Source organism: Mauremys reevesii, linkage group 2, assembly GCF_016161935.1.
Source record: "Mauremys reevesii isolate NIE-2019 linkage group 2, ASM1616193v1, whole genome shotgun sequence".
NCBI lineage: Eukaryota > Metazoa > Chordata > Testudines > Geoemydidae > Mauremys > Mauremys reevesii.
In genome coordinates this window covers 77,979,008-78,000,606 of record NC_052624.1, presented here as the reverse complement: position 1 = coordinate 78,000,606, position 21,599 = coordinate 77,979,008, and the positions used below count along the sequence as shown (strand labels likewise).

Genomic DNA, 21,599 nt, shown 5'->3' with positions numbered 1-21,599 from the left:
TATAAAAATGGGAGTCAGGAGAACAGGGGTCTACATCTAATCCTCTTAATGGGACAAGGGCTATTTGATGAGGGGGTTTTAAGGGCCATAAATTCATTAACAATCATAAGCTTCACTTGCTCTTATACATTAAAGCTAACAGGTTTAGGACTAGGCAAGCAATAATAAATGCATCCATTACAAAAGCAACAATAACATAACCCCATACCAAACAATAATAATAAAACAATAACATTCCTATGGCAATTAAAACGAGACACAAAACGTCATATTTCGTATATAAAATAAAACCCTATAGGCTATATAAAAAGCATTATTTTTAATTTGATATATATTCTAAAATATATAAATTTGCTATTGAAGTTCAGAAATTTTGTACTTTTGGTAAGACTACAAACAAATTCTGGAACCAGTCAGGCACTAGGGTAATCCAGCTAAAGGGCATTTAAGGATCTAAGGGTATCTAAAGGATTAGTTACAAAATTACTCTTTTTAGGCCAAATACAATATATGACTGCCTGCAGCAGTGGTGAGATTAAATGTATGTCTTGTAAATGGTGGTCTCTACAAGCACATAACTATCATTAGCTTAGAGAAGCAGGTGTCCTGTCAGGATAGTTTCTTGTTCTATACCCTTCCAACAAAAGTTATCATTAACTGTGACAACTTCTCCTGGCTTCAGTTTACATACACACTAAAGCTGTGGGGGTTCTAATGGCGAGAGCGTCCATTGGTTTTCTATCCTAATCCAAATATTGTTATTTTACGAGCACTGACTATGAATTGGCTAGGCATATCAGGTGGCTTGATTTCCCAAATGTCTTGGTGAATCACCCAATCTTACATGCATCCTTCCCACGGGCCTGGCAGGATTTGGTATGTGGAAGCCCACACTTCCTTTAACCGGTCCATATGCTTGGAAGGAGCACTGTGAATGCATACACTTTTACCCAGAAAATTTCCAATTATGCCTCTATGACCACAGGTCAGATGGTACTCCTGAGATGTCTGTAAGGGCCGTGGGCCAAGCCTGGTGCTCAAGATCACTCTGAATGGCCATGAGCTGGTCACTCAGGAAATCCCGAACTTCTGAGCATGCCTGATCCCACTGCAATGCCTTCCCAGCATCAGAGACACGCTGGATCATACGGCTAAACACGCTTTGGGTGATGGCACTAAGGGCGGAGATTAAATGCAGTTCTCCAACCCCAGCCCCGACCCCAGTGATCTGTGCCTCGGAAATAAATCCTGCCGCTTGTTCCAATTGTCCCAATCTGCTTTCATATTGATGGGGCTTATAAACACTCCAAGCGGAGGCAACACTAACTGCCCCTTTCCACAATGTGTTAGCAAGATCCCTCCTTTTTCTAGACTTACGAACCCAAACGCGTTGTAACAATAGTTGGATGGCTGCCCCCCCCGGGAACAATTAGGATAGATGGCAGCAATTTGAAAATGAGGTAAAGACAATATAAACCTAATAGTCCCTAATGTGGTATTAAGTATAGTCCATTTAAATCCCGCGGGGTCAGTAGTTTCTAAAGTTTCATACCACAACTGCTGGGGGTGGACTTGGACACCCTGCTTGGATATGGTCTCGTTAATAGTATGTGTGGGGGTCAACTGGATAAAAGTACATGTAATAAAATGGATATGTACAGTTCCCAAAGGTTCCCACTCCACTATCCGTTGATAGAGGCGGCATTAAGCGAAAAAAAATAATTTGGTTGAACAATAAGAGAATAAATTGTTAATAAGACAGGGCCTAGGCCATGTAAAACTGTCAAAGGCCATTTTCTTTTCCCAGTGGGGATGGGGATGGAGTGTAGGAACAATTTTTCTAGTTGGGGCTGCTGGAAGAGAAGGTTTAGGTTCTGACAACAATTCGGGGATAGTTTGATATGGGTATGGTACTTGGCCAATTTTTTATATCATTAATGGTCAAAGGCTTAGTTCCCTTCTTTACCTCAGCCGACCGCGCTATCCTTTTCTTTTCTGGGGCTGGGCATGGCTTCGTGGGTGGGGTTGGTTTTGTTTTGCACAAGGTTGGTTTGGTCTTCCGTAGGGGGGACCTAAAGATGTTATAGGGATCGGGGTGACGGGAGCACTAGCTTTCCCTGGTATCCAAAAAAACCATAAGGGTATCATAAAAATTTAAAAGCAACAAAAAAAAAACATGGTTACACAGATAAACCAACGGGACAGCATAAGCTACTTTCGCACCATGGCTGATTCTTTGATTTTTGCTCTGGGATCAGCCATTGCAATAAGTCTTTTAACAGATCGGAAATAAGTCTTTTCCTAGTTTTCCTTTAGAGTCTTTTTCTGAGATTATATCTTGGCTCCTTTTCCTGGGGCTTAGGTGTTAAAGAATTTTCTACTGGATTATAGTCCCTTTTAGTGAATTGGTCTTGAATCTCAGGAACGAAGGGTGCCGTAGTGGGATCCAAAGGTGGGGTAACCTTTTTACAGTGAGAGGCGTGGACCCAACGTGGGAATCCCTGGTACTTGACCGCCATGTGAGTAACCAACAGCACCTGGTGAGGGCCCTTCCACCGAGGTTCCAGGGAGGATTGCCGCTGGTGCACTTTAAGGTAGACCCAATCTTCTGGCTGCAATGGATGGCACGCAGTATCCGCAGGTTTAGGCAGGGCGTCTTTAACAAGTTTCATTTTCAGGTAGTTTTGGCTAGCTTCCGCAAGCTATTCTTTGAGATTCCGTAGTCTTAATTCACTTAGCTGTCCGGCAGTGAGGCAGCAAGGGAGAGGTTACTAGCACAATCACCTTGCTTGCTTGGAGGCTTTATTATGTCCTCAGGTGGAGAGGTTGTTTTCTCAGTAAGATTCCAAGGCTCAGTGGGTTTGTCAGCAGACAAAGGAAAGGTTGCCACATCTTTACCTTGTCCTTCACTCCTGTTGTCTAGAAGGAGCAACAACGCCAGAAGGAAAGATAGACCGATCATCAGTCGGAGAGCCATTACAGTGAGAAACATGGGCAGGTAGTCAGTTCTCGACACTTCACAGCGGTGTTGGCAATTAACAGGATTTGATAAGGGTCTTTCAGAATGAGGCCAGAGTAGTTTCTCACTGGTGGACCTCCATGTAGATTCAGCCTTCTGGTTTCAGCAAGCAGCAGAGGTACTATATATAAAAAGACCTAACACATTTCATTAGTCTCTTGCAATAATTAGGCATTGTGTTATTTATTAAATGAATGTCCATCTGAGCCAAAGCCAGCAGGGCGCTGTTGATAGTTGCATTAGGTGCCCTGGTACAAATTGTAGAAAAGCTTAATTAGGCCTTTCAATTGGGAGTGGCCTTCAAAAGGCATGTTACCATACTAGATCTATGAAGCTGCACATAACTTATTACAATTTGTCCAATATATTAAGTTCAAAATCACTGTTGTTACTCACAGGTATGCCAAAGTTTTACAGCAGTTTTGGCATTTGTCTTTTTACAAAAAATACTTTACTAAAATTAACACATACTTACAATTACAACATTTAAACATATAATTAATCTAAATAATTTTCCTTTATAAATACCCTTACTGATTGCAGGCAAAACTGAGGAATTACTCAAATTATTCCCCATATTTCCTGTATTTGTTTTATAGGCAGGTCAGGTTTTAATGGTTTTTATCTTTTAACTTCTGTTTTTAAATACATGTTGATTTTTAAATGGAAAACACAATCCATTTTGGCTTTCCCTTGACAGCGTAACCGTGGAATTTTTCCATTTGCTATTTGTTACCAAAACAGATTTAAAATCTTTTACCAAAGTTTTATAACACATTAAAGTACCTTAAGGATTAAATACTAAATTCCAAAATTAACACTAGTTTCTTTTTGTTTGTTTTTACAACCCCAAAAACAACACCAATTTATTATAAAACAAAGATTGTACCCACCATACGCGTTTTTAACAAAATTGACTATCTTTTATAGTCAAATGATTTTACTTAAATAACCTCTTGCCTGGATTATTCACAGACAGTCTTATTGCTTAATTTCCTCCAATAACTACAGAGTTAATTTTTAACTTTCCTTCTTTTAACTTCCTCAAACTGCGGTTGCCTGCTTGTATGGGCCCGATCCTTTTTTTCTTGCTACGTTAGTTCTTTTCATGGGCACAGGCATTGTTTCACTACCAATTTAGCAAGGAGGGTGGGCCTTTTGACTGAACCCCCATGTATCTATTTATATACAGCTATTTACATACCCACATTACATCTTGATGCATTTTATTTAATAACAACATTTTTCTATGTCCGGACTTGATACAATCCTCTTTTGAGGCGATAACAACACCTCAGCACCGGTACATTATAAGAAAGAATAATAGCAGGGCTACAGACAATGGGAAAGGTAGAAAAAACAACAGCATCAACAGCATAGTAAAATTCCCTTCTCGGTCTACTTTGAGAGAGGGTTCTACTACACTTTGGGAAGTGGTCTTGCTGGGTTTAGGCAAAATTTCAGCCAGTTGGGCAGCCCCAATGTGCCCAACCTGGTTGGCATGATCAGCTCACAATGCCCACAGGGAGGGAGAGACCTTAACCAGCTGTTCCTGTTGCAACGAGGAAGGGCCGGGGTCGGTCTGCTCCTGTAGAATATCCTTCTGAAAACCTGCCAGGACCTTATTGTGAGCGGGATCAGACACATCCAGATACACACCATTTGGTGATTACAGAATTCAATTCACAAAACAAATCTTTTTTATATTTCTTACCCTCGGGGCCTGTGGGGGCTGCGCAGCAGCTTCCTATCTACTTCCTAGGACCATAATTTGGGTATATATATGTGGCAGGAGTGCCCTTCTCTGGCATGGGAATCTGCTTAGATTCCCCCATGCCCCCTGTATGGATACCGTACAGACAAGTACAACCCAGCTGACAGGCATCCCCAAAGGGCTAAATATAAAACACCTAACAGACAGGCTAGCACAGTAGACAAAACACACAATAAAACACACCACATTTACCATGTGCCCTTCCGCCCCTGTCACCATCAGTCAGGGTGTAACTCTTAATTATTTCAGCATTCACTGACACACCTACGGGCTTTTAGCTCCAATTACTGGCAGCTAGTTTTACGGCCCCTCCACTGTCTGCCTATTACTGACGAGAGCCTTGGCCAACCTTATCTCTAGGGCCACTCTGGGGTTACTCACTTCCCAGGGTCCATAGTGGCTTCTACCTCGGAGGGGGTTCTAACCCCAAACCTATAACCAACACAAAACAACCTTCACAACACAGGCATGGCGTTGACAAGGAGTGCACCCCTGAGGTGTACAATCTTGTCAAGGTCAAAACTTCCCTCCAGGGGAAACTGCAGGGTTGGATCATCTCTGGTATACCAATTCCAGTTCTTTAAGTATTTAACAGTCGACTGATTATAATTTAAATACCTATATGCAGCAGGCGTGCCTTTGGGTGGGAGCGGAAGGTCTTTTGACCCTCGGTTCCCCATACTCACACCAGCTCGGTTTCACGCAAGCCAATCACACAAGGAATGCTTATTAGGACTGCCCCGGTTCTATCACCAGTGGCCCACTGACCTGCCCATGGCAGGAACACAAGGGAGCAGGTTCCGAGGCTCGGGATACCGCCTCTGCCAAACCTACAGGGCGGCGGGTAGGGCGGGCTAACAGAAAAGCCCGTGGTCTCCGCACGTCTCTCTTCAGCCCTGAGCACCAGCCTTCAAGCCAACGGTGCTGCAGCAGCTTCCGAGCCGACGGTGCAGTTTCCCTGCGGCTTCCCTCCTCTCCGAGAAGGGAAGGGAGCTTATAGCTCCGGGGGGGAAACAAAGGGACCCTGCGGCCTTCGGTGAAGGCAGTGCTCAAAGAGCGGTCACAGGATCATGGGGACGTGGAGAGGAAAAGGGTAGGGACGGGGGACGTACATGCACCTCGACTGGTTAGCCACTCACCAAGGCCTGCCAGTCGGGGAAGCTTCCACAGTCTCTCTTCAAGCAGGGTTGTGGGGCTTGCGTTCGAGACACTCCCGGTCACTAGCTTTTGCTTCGCGGAAGGTTCGGGGCATCTTCCCACAACAGACAATCACACTGGCCGCTTGGCCTTCACACACATACAGGCACGTTCCTGGCACAGTCGCCAGGGCGAATACTGCTCTGGTCCCTCCCGACCTGGCAGCTCTGGGACCCCCGAACCCCTAAAAAGGCGATCAGTTCCCTCGGACGAAAAGGAGCGCGGGTCCGAGGCTTGAGCTTGCCAGCACTTCCAAACAACCAAACAACCAAACAACTCTGGACCCGTTACCACATCGGGAATTACACGGGTCAAACCAACCTCAAGAAAAGGCGTCTGGCCTGCCTGATGTTAAAAGTTCAGATCCAGCTTGTGACTTACCCCAAGCCGGAGCCTACGGATCAGTCCTCCTCCAGACCCCTCCAGAGATTTCAAAAGGTCTCTTACCTTTCAGATGGGCCCAGGGTCTGGAAGGGAACCGCCCGCGGTCCTCCGATCCAGGGACGTCATCTGTGGATCCCGGACGAGCCCCCAAATTGTTGTGGAAAAATTGACCACACCTTTGAATTTAGAATCAGGCAGCCTGAGGCACTTTATTGGAGTACAAGCATGCATGCAGGGAGAGAGGTAGCGTTTTCCCCTATAAGGGTTAAGCTCCCCTCTGCCTGTTACAAATTTTACCAGGCTTATAAAGGTTAAAACCGCAAATTAGCATTTACTTAAAATTCCCTTATTTGGGAGTATCAATTGTACCATTAGCAAGCTACTTCAGTTTTCTCCCATATATGGTGTTTCCTTTTATTGTTTCTGGGCAGTTTTTTGTTGGTGGTCTGCCAGTCTTAAGACCCTTTCTTTGTGGTTACATTATACAGGCTAAAATTCATAAAGCAATCTAAAAACAAGCTGAACACTCCTTTCTTATTTCCTTCTTTTGGTTCCTCATTTTCCCTGAATGCCCTCTGTACAGATAAACATATTAAAAGCAGAAATGCAAACCTTGGCTTTATATATAACAGTTGTCTAGACTATAGGCCTTTGGGCCTAATACAATAAATGCTGCAAGCAAATAATAACCTAGGCTGGACAGGTGGGGCAAATTTTCCCTATCAACAATAACAGGTGACACGGCCCTGGAAAAAACACCTGTTAAACTCAAAGGCTGTGCATACCCTGTCAACGACGGCATAACCGTCTAGAAAGTAGGGGCTTACCTGTAATTCCCCACCCCGGAAAGCATGCCATATCTGTATATTTTCTTTGTGAGCAGTATACAACAGCCACTGAATAGAAGATGTCGAATATCTCTTCTTCTGCTTCTGACAGTTGTCTGGAGGGAGAAGAGCTACTGTGTTAGGCTGCAAAAAACAAACCCGTACATAGCCATGCAGACAGATGCCAGCGTTATGTACCGGAAAGAATCTATACACAATTTTACCTCTGTGAATTTACCAGGACCTCTCTCTACAGTATCTTCCATCTCTGTCATTTTCATGACCTCTTCTCTGTACAGGATACAGGCCCATCTCAAAATGTTGACATCCTGCTGACAATAATATGTGAGCTCATTCTGCAAGTCAAACGTCTCATATCGGTTGTCCCAATACGAGTCACGGCAGCATGCTGTCTACGCCATAGTACTCCACCCCAGGCATAGGCCCCATGTAAACTTGGTTTTCTAAAGTGTTAAAAAAATGTGGGAAAAACCCTTTGCAACCTTCAAACCCCATTGCCTGTGGGAGCTTACTAAGCTTCATGGGCAAGAAGTTTAAAGAGTCTATAAAACGAATGCCCAGGGCCTTAACTTTCACACACTTTAGTTTACTACCCTGAGTTATCAGTTCTATGCACATCTTTTCCTTCAGTAATTGTCTAATAACGAAGTACACATCATAATCTTTGGAATTGTGCACTAGGAATGTGTAGTCCTGGAACTTTTTGCCAATAAAGGTCTTAACAAAGGTAGAAAGATACTCACCACACTTAAAGTCCCAGGATTTTTCTGGCTTTAGGAACATAGCAAAAATTTAATTTGGCACATGCAACCCAGTCTTCTGCATGCATTCAAAATCATGAAAAAATTACTTTTCTGATTATTTGGGCTTTCTAATGCTATTCATAAAACACAGGTGGCTGTCTACATCACCGGTGATCAAATCCTGACACTGCTTACAACGTCTCCCTTTACACCTGTGCCCCTTGTCCATGTAAGACTGCCACTGATCACAAACTTTGAGACAGACATTCGACTTGTTTTTTCGATGTGCAGTTGACATGTCTGTCTAAACACTCTTTGGAGTGACAATACAGTCTACAGCAAGGACACCTCAGCTGCACGCCCAGACTGTCTGAGCACGTTGTGCTCAAGCAGAGGCTGCAATGATACCTGCAATTGGTGAATCTAATTATGAGACTAGTCCAGCAGTTTTAAGGATTGTCTACCCCATTCTTTGTGGTTTGCTCTGATTGAGTAATCGCAGTGAGACCCCTCCAGCAACCCCAGTCACAGCTGCATTTCAGTAATGGTAAACAAGATGTTTTATGTAATTTAATATACCATGATACATTTATGTTAATTCAGAAAAGTTCCTCTGTAGTCTTGACATGCATGGAACTGAATATCTTGTTCTATATCTTTAATTTCCTTTCCCTTGTATTTTCTTCCAAAACTTTCCACTGCCAAGAAATCTATTTATAAAAGAAAGACTACAGAGCACTGCACGACGTCACATCAAACCTTTGGTACAGACCAAATGAGATTTTTTTAATTCAAAGATATAAGTGGCAACACATATTCTAAGCAACATTGAAAAATCAAGCCTCGTGAATAGAATGTAGTATTACCATATTATTTTTTGATTCTGTTAATTCTTTGGAAATCTTTGCCCTGAGGTATTTCCCTTTCAGTGTGATTAGACTCGTGTCATGAAAGCCTGTTTTTGTACACAGGATGCCTGTCTCTTTCAGAGTGGGATCTCTCTTTGAGCTTCTTCTATATATCCCCCCTCTAGCACTGTAGGGGCAGGCAGATCCAGCTGGGAAATTAACCTGTTCCTGCCATTACCTAAACCTGGATCTGATCTGGGTCCATTTCCCTGTTAAACAATTGTTCAGCTTCCACAGTTTACAACACACATTTATTAGAACTTAAATTTCCTCTTCCCAAGACTGGCCACTTCTCACTTTCTTAACAATCAGCTCTTTGGGCTTGGTCCTGCAAGGTGTTGAGCCCCAATCCAGCAAAGCACGTAACAATATGCTTAAATTTAAGCACAAGCATGGACACTAACTTCAACTTAACTGCATCAGGGCTAGCATGCTCAACATCTTGCAGGATCACACCCTCGTTGAGCAACTAAAATCCCCTTTTATTTTCATCAGTCGTAAGGGCCTTTTGACCCTTCTCACTGCAGTCACCCTCTTTTAGTCCCCTCAAACATTGTTAAGTCCATGTCATTTCTCCTCCACACATACCATGGAAAAAACATGTGGGAAGGGGCTCTGTGGGAGGATGTCTTGAGTGTTGCCAACTCTTGCAATGTTATTGCAAGTTGTCATATTTGGTGGTTTTCTTAAAAACCCAGCTCCTGGAAGCATGCGATTAGGTGAGAATCTTGGCTGTCATTTTTTTATAAAGGTAAGTTGGTAGTCCTCACAGTTGTGAAGAAAAGCTTGAAAACATGATCAAGTGCAGCCTAAGGGCTCACACACCAGAAGGCAAAAAACCCCTCAAGATTTATTATTGGTTTAATGTCACAATTTTTAAGCAAGTCTCCTGATTTCTGAGCACTCAGGGCCATTAAAGCAGGTAAGGTATAGAGGGAGGTGGAAAGTATCCCTTAGGAAGGTGCAGCCTATGCAGTCCTCTTAAGCATTGCATCTGTCTGAGGTCCAGTTCCACCTAGCAACCCCCAGCTTTGTGTGTCTCAATAGTGCTCGCTAATGAAGGGTAGGTCTAAAAGGCATAATCTAAATTGACATATTCCCCCTCGCCTGCAGTCTAGAGATTATAAAACACAACCTTGCACCTACCTTTTGTTTGTTATAACCACTATCTGTCTACCTCCAGGCAGAATAAAAAGACAGAAGATGGTAGTGGAAGTGTGTAAGAAAATGTGTGGCACAAATGAAAGTCTCCTGTGAAGCATGTGTGTGTATAATAAAATGTCTAAGAACACGGTGTTCTGCATCCTCAAGCAGATGTGCATTTGGGTCAAGAAACGAGAAATGATTAAAGCGAGTTGTGTATAAGTAGTTTGTGGAGGCTGCCAGAAAAAGAGAATATTTAATGTTTCTCAGGAAAAAAAAAATCTTCGCCTTCAGACCATGTGTTTAACTGGAGAAAGTTTATACAGCTTGTGCAGAACTGACGCGCAGGAAACGTGAATCTCTACAGCTCTGCTTATTTCTGTGTCTGCCAAGTCTTCCCTTTCTCCAGTACTAATAATGCTTAAAAGCCTCTGTCTTTACAAACAATTTTGGCCTGTTATAGATAAATTCATCCCAGTGTAACTCCACTGATTTCATTACAGTTAGCTGTAAGGGAGAGAGATTCATGTATGAGCAGAAGGCCCCCCACTCTAGGCGGCCCTGCTTGCAGATGATGGTAAATGCATGTCCAAGTAGAAGCAGAGCTGTGAAAAGAAAACCCTAGCCTACCACCACTAGGATGGGTAGGTAAGTGCAAGTCAGACCCGCAACAGTCCCTTACTGTCACTCGGATGGACAGCCCCTGAGCATTGCTTGGGGCAGGCTTATCTAACCTTGCCTGGGAAACCCCGTAGAAGGAGCAGAAAACTCCTTCTTGGAAATCCTGTGGAAAAGGCGATAAAAACCAGTTCTATCCAGAAGTTGTTTGCCTCTTCTGAGGAGAAATAAAAGGCAGGAAAATTGTGATCACCTGGGTCACATGGGCACAAACTCCATTTTGGGAACCAATATGGGTTCCTGAAATTATACAAAATGGACATAACCCAACAAGGGTATTGACTCTTAAAAGGAGCAATTAACTTCTGAGAGTGTTTCAGAAGAAAGAGCTAGATACTACAGAGGCTGATGGCAGGGCCGCCCAGAGGATTCCGGGGGCCCGGGGTCTTTGGCGGCGGGGGGCCCTTCCGTTCCGGGACCCGCCACCGAAGTGCCCCGAAAACCCACGGCGGGAGCCCCCCCCACCGCCGAATTACCGCCGAAGCGGGACCCGCCGCCGACGTGCAGCCCGGTCTCCAGCGGTAATTCGGCGGCGGGGGGGCCCCCGCCGTGGGTCTTTGGGGCGCCGGCGCGGGTCCCGAACGAAGGGCCCGCCGCCAGTACCGCTGAGACCGATCTGAACTTGGCGGCGGGTCCTGCCCGGTAGTCGCCAGTGGGGTCCTTCCGCCCGGGCGGAAGGACCCCTGCCGGCGAACCGGGGCGAAGAAGCTCCTGCGCCCTCTTGCCCCGCCCCTCTGGGCAGCCCTGACCCTATCCACCCCCAGAACACCCACAATCCAACCCTCCATTCCCTGCCCCTCCCCAACCTCTGCCCTGACTGTCCCCAGGGCTCCCTGCCCCGTAGCCAACCCCCCCGGCCCCAGCCTCTTACCCCCGGCTCCCTCCTCGCCCGGAGCCTCAGCGCCTCGGCTGAACAGCCACAGCGTGTCCCCGGCGGGGCCTGAGCTCCGTCCCGCTCAGAGGCGCGTGGTGAGCGGGCGGGGCTGGGAGCTCGGGCCCAGCGGAGGAGCAGAGCTCAGCCCGGAGCTCCCAGCCCCGCCCCCTCCCCACGCGGCTCTGAGCAGGGCGGGACTCAGGGGCCCCGCTGGAGACAGGGCGCTTGATGCGCTGAGGCTCCAGGAGAGGAGCGGAGGCGGGAGCCTCAGCTGTTCTCTTGGGGGCCCCTACGGAGCCCGGGGCCCAGGGCAAATTGCCCCCTTTGCCCCCCCCTCTGGGCGGCCCTGGCTGATGGTTGGGGGAAATTCAAGACTAAGGAGGGCATTGAAGCTGCATTGCAAAACATAAATGGGCCATGAAAGCCAGGCTATGACCTACATGCTTGTAGTCAGGCTGTTGGTGTCAGGGCTGTGAGCCAGAGCACCTCAGCATCTAAGACACCCAGAGTTGCAGGGCAGGCAGTGACAACCCCTTACTGGTCTGGGTTGAACCACCTATTTCTTTTTAATGAAAATCCCAATGTTCAGGGGTATGCTTGAAAAAGGCTGCACTTCTTCAATGTAGGTTTTACACTTAACTTGGAAACTGGGAGACCTAGAAGAGGAATTAATGTGAGAGTTCTCCATTTCTCACCAGTTTGCACATAGAGGTGAATACTATTCTAGCAAGCTTCAACACCATTATTAAGTAGTACAATGTAAATTTTAGTAACTCTTATTTTCACCCTGAAGAGGCAGGAAGGAAGCAGTGTTTTCCTCCATAACCTAAATTTCTTGCCCACCAAATAAATAAAGTTGCTTAATTCCTCTTCTCCCCCATGCGCCTAATGCAAGGTTCCCTGCATTTCACCACCACCCTCCCCTACAGTTTATCCCCAGTTTCCCATGAAGGCCCTATGGCTTCCTTCTGGCTCAAAATCATTTTGAAAACCTAAGTGCCATTCATTCCTCTGGAGACAGTTGAGATATGTAAAGCATTGCCTCCCTCCAGAGGGCAATGTGATGTCTTTTCAGTATTTACAGTGTATACTGACCACAGGAATTAAGTGTGACTAAGAACACCAATATCCCTTATGCCGGACAGAGACTGACCACTAAGCCACAGGCACCAGCCCCTATATCCAACTTTGAAGGAAGGTGTTTCCTGCATGCCCAGATAGAAGATGTACCGTACCGTGAGCGAGAGGTGAGCCTGAGGCACAGTTTCAAGGAACCATCCCAAGGAACTGAAAGACAAGACAATACTCACTGAGACCTAGAGGAAAGTTAATAGATTTATTTTTGTGGACCTCTGTAACAAGCCTTATATCCTGTGGATGCCTTAATTTTTCCAGTTTTGAGGTCTCAAAACTGTCCTAGATGCATATGCAAGTCAAACATCCCATCCCAGGCTCTAGGATATTACAACTCAGTTCAACAAAACGTGAACAGATATCCAGCAACATCATGCTCAGTCTTTCGCTGATCAGTCAGAGGTACCCTGGAACAGCAATATCCTGTCTTCACCCTCACTGGGCTCAGCAGTACATTGCACTTCTCCTGGGCTGAGGGTAACAGAATAGGGACTCCATCATACCCTCACTGAAAGTCCCAGCCTGGACCCTTAAACCAGTGCATGTATCAATTCCCATCCACACTACCTGGTATCATACCTGCTGAGAGGAGCAACACCTGCCAGGCCTTTCCCTCTTGCTGGTATGAAGAGTCCTAAATCTGGATCCCACTCTGGGAGGGGCAGCCAATGGAGCTGAACGGACCAGCAGCTGGCGGGGCAAGCAAGGTGCCCTCACCCTCCCACCCCTGGATGGGAGGTGAACTCACACAGATGCCCCACTGAACTCTTGGTCTTCACTGACCAAAGACAATCACTGTTAGTGGGATGTGGTGTGAGAGCAGAGAGGGGCATGTTAAAGGAACTTTTAGCTGTAGATCTCAAGAACTTGAGGCAAAAACCACTGCCCAATATAATGTGGGGTGGGTGTTTTGCTCACAGTTGAATCCTGCATTTTCCCTAATTGTCAGGTGACTTCTCTCTTTTCATTAAGAGTTTCTTTTCTATACACAGATGCTGAGCTTGTGAGGAGAAGTATTGCTTTTAGAGGCACCCAGGGGTGGTGTAATAATTTTCCCAGGTTACTGGGTAGGGGCTCGAGCCAATTCTGTGTTGTATTGTTGAAAAGGAACCCTAGATATTGAACCCAGCCCTGGTTGTTACCAACTCCACCTGGAAGAAGGGTTACATAAAGACTTTGGAGAACTGCCAGTAATGGTCTGCCAAGCCCTCGATTTAACCAGGTCCTGGGTTATAGAAAACGGTTACTGCTGTAACCAAACTTCTGAAACACTGCCATCTTGTGGTAGTTTTGTTACCTAGCACTGCTTAACATAATTCCTTAATACCATGGTCCAGAGCAGAAGATTCCCCCCTCAGTAGAAGATCATTCTTGTCACTAAGGTGAAAACCCTCCATAAAAATCAAAGTTTAAGAAGTTTGGTTACAAGTACAGTGAAACCCCACTATAACGCCTTCTTTGGGGTCCAAAAAATCCCATTGCGCTAAATGCGGGGTTGCGGTATAGCAGGGTTTCAAATCAGTCAGGTGGTCCCCAAAGTGGTGCATTGAGGTGCACCGCCTAGTGCCCCTGGTGCCTAGTGGCCAGTAGGGGAGAGGAGCCATGGCTCCCCGCCTGCCGGGGACAGAGAACTCCGGGGCTGCGGGTGCCGGTGCTCTCTGTCCCCGGCAGGTGCAGGGCCGCGGCTTCTCTCCGGCTTCAAGAGGAGCCGCGGCCCCCCGCCCGCCTGCCGGGAACAGAGAACTCTGGGGCTGTTGGTGCTGGTGCTCTCTGTCCCCGGCAGGTGCGGGGCCCGGCTTCCCTCCCGCTTCAAGAGGAGCCACGGCTCCCTGCCTACTGGGGACAGAGAGCACCGGCACTAGCTGCCTCGGAATTCTCTGTCCCCAGCAGGTGTGGGGCTGCAGCTTCTCTCCCCTGCCATGGTGTTGGGGACCATTGATACAGTATCATACTGTACCTTAAAGGGGAGCCAACCTGCGATCGCGTTATATGCGATTTTGCATTATGGTGGGGCGCGTTATGGCGGGGTTTGACTGTACCATTCACTTCATTCACAGAGACATTTTCAGCACTGATAAAAGAATATACATGTTCTTCTGATTGACCATGAGGAGTAGACGCATATGCGCACATGCAGTGGCATTGAAAGTTTGGGGTTTAATAATACTGCCTCAAAGGAACTGACAAGTAATAAGAACTATTGAGTTATGTACATACAGTACATTGGCAGCTTAGCCAGGAGCTTTAAAGACAGCATACCAGTGTTGAGATTACATGATTGGCCCACAATGGGGCTCAGTGAATCACACACTTGCACCCCTCTTGAAAGGATAGAAAAGGGGAAGTGAGACCAAGGAAACCAACACGCCTTATATTCAGAAAATCCCACACAAAAGAGTCCTTGTTAAAATGAAGCTATTAGACACAAACCAGTGATTTGAGCACCTGTTACAAAAAAAAATCTAACATTCTTGAAAAGTAAGTGAGAATTCAGGGTGAGATTATCAGGGGTGGTGAGATTGATCTTTTGAGTAAGGACATTATGATACTTTTATTAAAAGTTGTCTTCAAGACTGCTTGGTTAGTCGTTGACACTTTCCTTGCTTTGGTCATTGTTGATCTCCATAGTTTTATTAGTGGAGCAATGAAGGTGCTCTTGGATGAGTGGACAAATTGGTATTGATAAGAGGAGCAAGTATTTTAGATACATGATGTCTTGCTGGTCCTGGAGGACAACAGTTAAGAGTGGGGCTATACAATGAGATTCTGTGATAGTATACTTGTTGCTTGAAAGGTGTTCTCTTTTTTAAATAAAATATACTTTGCTTCTCCCTGGCAGTCAATATGTCAGATAAGAGAAGCAGGCTGGATACACGGGAAAGAGCTCATTTATATGCCAACTTCTTTGTTATCTGCTATGATGGGAGGGTCAATACAAGAACATCACATGACAATACAGCAAATGGCATTTTGAAGAAATACTATGTTTTGTAGTCAAGTATCAGAGGGGTAGCCATGTTAGTCTGGATCTGTAAAAGCAGCAAAGAGTCTTGTGGCACCTTATAGACTAACAGACGTTTTGGAGCATGAGCTTTCATGGGTGAATACCCACTTCGTCGGATGCATGTAGTGGAAATTTCCAGGGGCAGGTATGTTTTGTAGGGTTTCCTAAGCATCATGTTGGAACTTGAAGGCAGTTCTCTAATCCAGCAGGTTAATGTTATCCATGACCCGCAACACACTGAAGAAAGAACCTACAAAACAGGGTAGTTTACTATTATTCCAAGTCCTATATTCAAGTGCAATATTATGGTCCTCGTTATCTATATCACCACCCTTCTGTGGACAGACTGTGGGGCTTCAACACATCTCTTCTGGGGGTGCTCCTACAGTACATAGGCTAACAGAGAAGCTCTTACCTCTTTTCACCCCATGTGGTGTGTCAGGAATGCTGGATCTTTGTAGTCACATATTCACAGACAAGGGCAGCTCCCAGACAGCTGCACTGGGCAACACAGCATGGGAGTAGGTGAGCATCCCTCAATGGTGAAAGAACAGGTTAAGGACTATTTAGAAAAGTTGGACGTGCATAAGTCCATGGGTCCAGATCTAATGCATCCAAGGGTGCTGAGGGACTTGGCTGATGTGATTTCAGAGCTATTGGCCATGTTATAGGTTTCACCCCCACTTTGAACCTTAGAGTACAGATATGAGGACCTGCATGTGAACCCCTAAGCTGTATTACCAGCTTAGATCTGGTTTTGCTACCACCACTCCCAAGTACTAACCTCCCTTCCCTGGGTAGTCTTGAGACACTTCCTCACCAATTTCCTGATGAACACTGATCCAACCCCTTGGATCTTAACACAAGGAGAATTTAACCATCCCCCTTTTTTCCCCTCACCAATTCCTGGTGAGTCCAGATCCAATCCCCTTGGATCTTAACACAAGAAAAAATCAATCAGGTTCTTAAAAATAAGTCTTTTAATTAAAGAAAAGAAAGGTAAAAGAAAAAAACATCTGGGAGAGATTAGCATACCAGCTACTCTCACAGACAACAGATTCAAAACACAGAGGATGTTCCCCTGGGCAAAACTTAGTACACAAAAGAATTCCCAATTTGATTATTCCTCTAATTGCACAAAGAAAAAGTCACAAAAGAAAATAAACATAAACCTATGTATTCTTTTCTAAAACTTACTACTTTGATAAGAGGCTGTTTCCTTGATCTTTTCCACTTCGGCTGAAACTGACCAAGACAAAGGGAACTTCCCTCCTTCCTTTTGAAACATCCTGTCCCCCCATTGGTTCCTCTGGTCAGGTGTCAGCTAGGCTAGGTGAACTTCTTAACCCTTTACAGGTAAAAGAGGCATTAACCCTTAACTATCTGTTTATGATAGTTATCTTTGAAAATTCATGGTGATCAGGGGAGGTTCCATACGACTGGAAAAAAGGCGAATATAGTGCCCATATTTAAAAAAGGGAAAAAAGAGAACCCAGGGAACTACAGACCAGTCAGCGTCACTTCAATCCCCAGCAAAATCATGGAGCAGGTGCTCAAGGAATTCATTTTGAAGCACTTGGAGGAGAGGAAGGTGATCAGGAACAGTCAACATGGATTCACCAAGGGCAAGTAATGCCTGACCAACCTGATTGCCTTCTATGAGATAACTAGCTCTATGGATATGGTGAAAGTGATGGATGTGATATATCTTGACTTTATCAAAGCTTTTGATACAGTCTCCCACAGTATTTTTGCCAGCAAGTTAGAAAAGTATGGATTGGATGAATGGACTATAAGGTGGATAGAAAGCTGGCTAGATTGTCAAGCTCATTGGGTAGTGATCAACGGCTCGATGTCTAGATGGCAGCCGGTATCAATGTGGTATCTAATGCATCCAAGGGTGCAGAGGGATTTGGATCTAGGGGTTGCTCTTGGTGCCAGTTTTGTTCACCATCTTTATTAATGATCTGGATGATGGGATTAATTGCACCCTCAGCAAGTTTGCAGATGACACTAAACTGTGGGGAGAGGTAGATATGGTGGAGGGTAGGGATAGGGTCCAGAGTGGCCTAGACAAATTAGAGGATTGGGCCAAAAGAAATCTGCTGAGGTTCAACAAGGACAAGTGCATAGTTCTGCACTTAGGAAGGAAAAAATTCCATGCACTTCTACAGGCTGGGGACCGACTGGCTAAGCACCAGTTCTGCAGAAAAGGACCTAGGGATTACAGTGGATGAGAAGCTGGATTTGAGTCAGCAGTGTGCCCTTGTTTCCAAGAAGGCCAATGGCATATTGGGATGTGTTAGTAGGAGCATTGCCAGCAGATCGAGGGAAGTGATTATTCCCCTCTATTCGACACTGGTGAGGCCACATCTGGAGCATTGCATCCAGTTTTGGTCCCCCCACTACAGAAGGGATTTGGACAAATTGGGGAGAATCCAGCAGAGGGCAAAGATAATGATTAGGGGGCTGGGGCACATGTCTTACGAGGAGAGGCTGAGGGAACTAGGGTTATTAAGTCTGCAGAAGAGAAGAGTGAGGGGGGATTTGATAGCAGCCTTCAATTACCTGAAGGGAGATTCCAAAGAGGGTGGAGCTAGGCTGTTCTCAGTGGTGGCAGATGACAGAAGCAATGGTCTCAAGTTGCAGTGGGGGAGGTCTAGGTTGGATATTAGGAAATACTATTTCACTAGGAGGGTGGTGAAGCACTGGAATGGGTTACGTAGGGAGGTGGCGGAATCTCCATCCTTGGAGGTGTTTAAGGTCCGGCTTGACAAAGCCCTGGCTGGGATGATTTAGTTGATGTTGGTCCTGCTTTGAGCAGGGGGTTGGACTAGATGACCTCCTGAGGTCTCTTCCAACCTAATCTTCTATGATTCCATGGCCCATCCCCACCCAGACCTATATGCACATTCCCCATATGTCCAAGCCTATCCAGACCCTGCAGGACACATTATTGTGATGCCCAGGTAGTGAAGAGGCCCTCACAAAGCAGCCGGTCTGGGCTAAGCTCCTTTGCTGGGCTAAGGCAGTGCAGTTATCTTTGGTGGACCCTCCATATTACCACACTACTGGACATATTTCACACTACAGTAAAAATGTTTGCATGAGTATCCATTTCTGTGTTTGAAAGGTATAGACGCTATCAAAATGGGTTCATGTACCAGAAGGGTTTAAAATGCTGTTCAGTCAAAGTTCACAGAAATGTTTTTTCTTAACCATGTGAAAAACTGCTGCTGTCACAGAGGGCTACATAGGTTGGCCCACTGACGTCTACCAAGTCCAGATCCAATTGCAGGATCAGGGCCTAAGTTTTCCCAGACGATGGAGCCTCACTTACACTTGATTGCACCTGCACTCACCACCTGTAAACAGGCAGCTTTGCCCATAAAGGCACATTTACACATTGCATGTGCCAATACTGTGGATGCAACTTGGAAACCAACGGCAGAAAAACTGACCCTAGTTGTAAGCGTTCAGCAAAATTTACTTGGCCATATCAAAGAATGGGGGTGAATTCACAATTAAACAGCATCTGTGTCATATAGTATGTTCCCCAAATCATTTTTTTCTCTTGCTTTGCTGTCTACCTGAGACAAAATTTGCTTCTCTTTCATCACAATAACTTAGAATACTTAATAAAATATCATTGAGTTACTATATTTCTTTTATATTGTAATTTATATCAGATCACCAGGGTTTAAATCATCATGCCACTGGAAAGTCATAGGCAGGTTGCATTAAAATAATTTTTCCCCAAGTACAAGTCTTATGGCAAAACTGAGGTTAAAATCTACAGGGGAAAAATAACTAGCGGATATTTGGCAGTGTGACTTGTACATCTGGAATTAGATTGACAGTAAGGTTTACAATTCCTGCTATGTTATTTTTTCTCTTAAGGCTGAGGAAACTTCAGATGCAATCCTTCAATCAAAACTCAAACAGCTGGCTAGACAAGCACTGGATAGGTGAGTACTTACAAAATACTCATGCAAACCACTGGTGTCGGGTTACAATGCCTACTTTAAACTGGATTCTCTGTCCACTCTGTCCATTTTGTGTTGCTCAGGTAGCACAAAGAGGATGGCTTGAAATGGCCCATGAAAAGTTCTCCTTTTGGAGGAGAGCTCCCCACTGGCATAAAGCTGATAGAAGCAGCTCCTGTGTCTACTGCTCCAGGGGTATGGTGATATGCTGGGGTAGGGAGAGGACAGGCTAAGAGTAGAATGGAGTTTCATAATGTCAGTTCTCTGCTGACACTGTGTCCCCAGTGTCTACTCTAATTAATGCTGGCTACTCTAATTAATGCTGGGGTCGAGCCAGCACTGAGCCAAGCCCTCCCCTGCTCTGAGTGGAGCTTTGATGCAGGAGAAAATCGAACCCTTTAGTTTACTCTGTATATATATCAGTGTATATATAGTACATTTAGTAGGCTAGATTCCAATCTCAGTTACACAGGTATAAATCCAGAGTAACTCCACATAAATCAACAATGTAGCTGACATTAAAATATGGTCTGTAGTGTGCTGAGTTCTGGCAGATATTATTTCAATACCCTTGTCCATCTCAACATGATAAATTAAATCTCTTCATATCCCCATGAATAGTGAACATCCTAATGGATTTTGATTATTCTGTTTGGGTTCCCAAAACATAAGTACATTCTCACATAAATCCTCCAACTAGCATAATTTTAAAAGCAACAGAAACTGGAAAATGAATTGTGCCTAAATTGTTTTATATGCTAATTACTTTTGGTGTATTTTTTGCCATTCTTACTACAGTAGAAAGTAGAGAGAGATACTGGCATCAGGAACTTCCTGAGTGTGCATTTCGTATGTACATGAAGTGACTTCCTTAGCAAGAGCAAAATAGATGTTTTGTTTACATCTCTCCATTTGATGTTAATTATATGGAAGCATGAACAAGCAAATAAATAATTAAACCATACATTTGTTGTTGCTGTAAACAAACACAAAATATTTGTTTTAGAGCGGAGGCACTGAAAGAATCTATGTCAAAGTAATCTCAGAAAGACAAACAAACTGCAGCTAAACAAAATCAGCCAGTCAGAATGTTCTTTCCATTGGGACCTGATTTTTCCTTGAATGATAAGCCACAGACAATCAGAGCAGTGCAAGCTAGTGAATCTCAAGGTCAGAGAGACACATCACAGAAACCTGGTGGACTGAGACCAATCAATGGGACACAATCATTCCGGGGTACAAAATATATCGGAAGGACAGAACAGGCCGTGCAGGGGGAGGAGTGGCACTATATGTTAAAGAAAGTGTAGATTCAAATGAAGTAAAAATCTTAGGCGAATCCACAGGTTCCATAGAGTCTCTATGGATAGAAATTTCATGCTCTAGTAAAAATGTAACAGTAGGGATCTATTATCGACCACCTGACCAGGACAGTAATAGTGATGATGAAATGCTAAGGGAAATTAGAGAGGCTATCAAAATTAAGAACCCAATAATAGTGGGGGATTTCAATTATCCCCATATTGACTGGGAACATTTCACTTCAGGACGAAATGCAGAGATAAAATTTCTCGATACTTTAAATGACTGCTTCATGGAGCAGCTGGTACGGGAACCCACAAGGGGAGAGGCGACTCTAGATTTAATCCTGAGTGGAGCGCAGGAGCTGGTCCAAGAGGTAACTATAGCAGGACCGCTTGGAAATAGTGACCATAATACAATAGCATTCAACATCCCTGTGGTGGGAAGAACATCTCAACTGCCCAACACTGTGGCCTTTAATTTCAAAAAGGGGAACTATACAAAAATGAGGGGTTAGTTAGACAAAAGTTAAAAGGTACAGTGACTAAAGTGAAATCCTGCAAGTTGCATGGGCTCTTTTAAAGACACCATAATAGAGGCCCAAC

General features: G+C 44.9%; 1 long non-coding RNA gene across 1 annotated transcript in view; it reads left to right on the top strand.

The window, feature by feature from the left end:
- Nucleotides 1-20,863, top strand: part of LOC120397419 — a 63,433-nt gene extending 42,570 nt beyond the window's left edge. The window contains exons 6-7 of the long non-coding RNA XR_005593786.1: nt 19,607-19,674; nt 20,699-20,863. This is a non-coding gene — a long non-coding RNA (uncharacterized LOC120397419). The remainder of the gene's footprint in view (nt 1-19,606; nt 19,675-20,698) is intronic.
- Nucleotides 20,864-21,599: the final 736 nt, after the last annotated feature.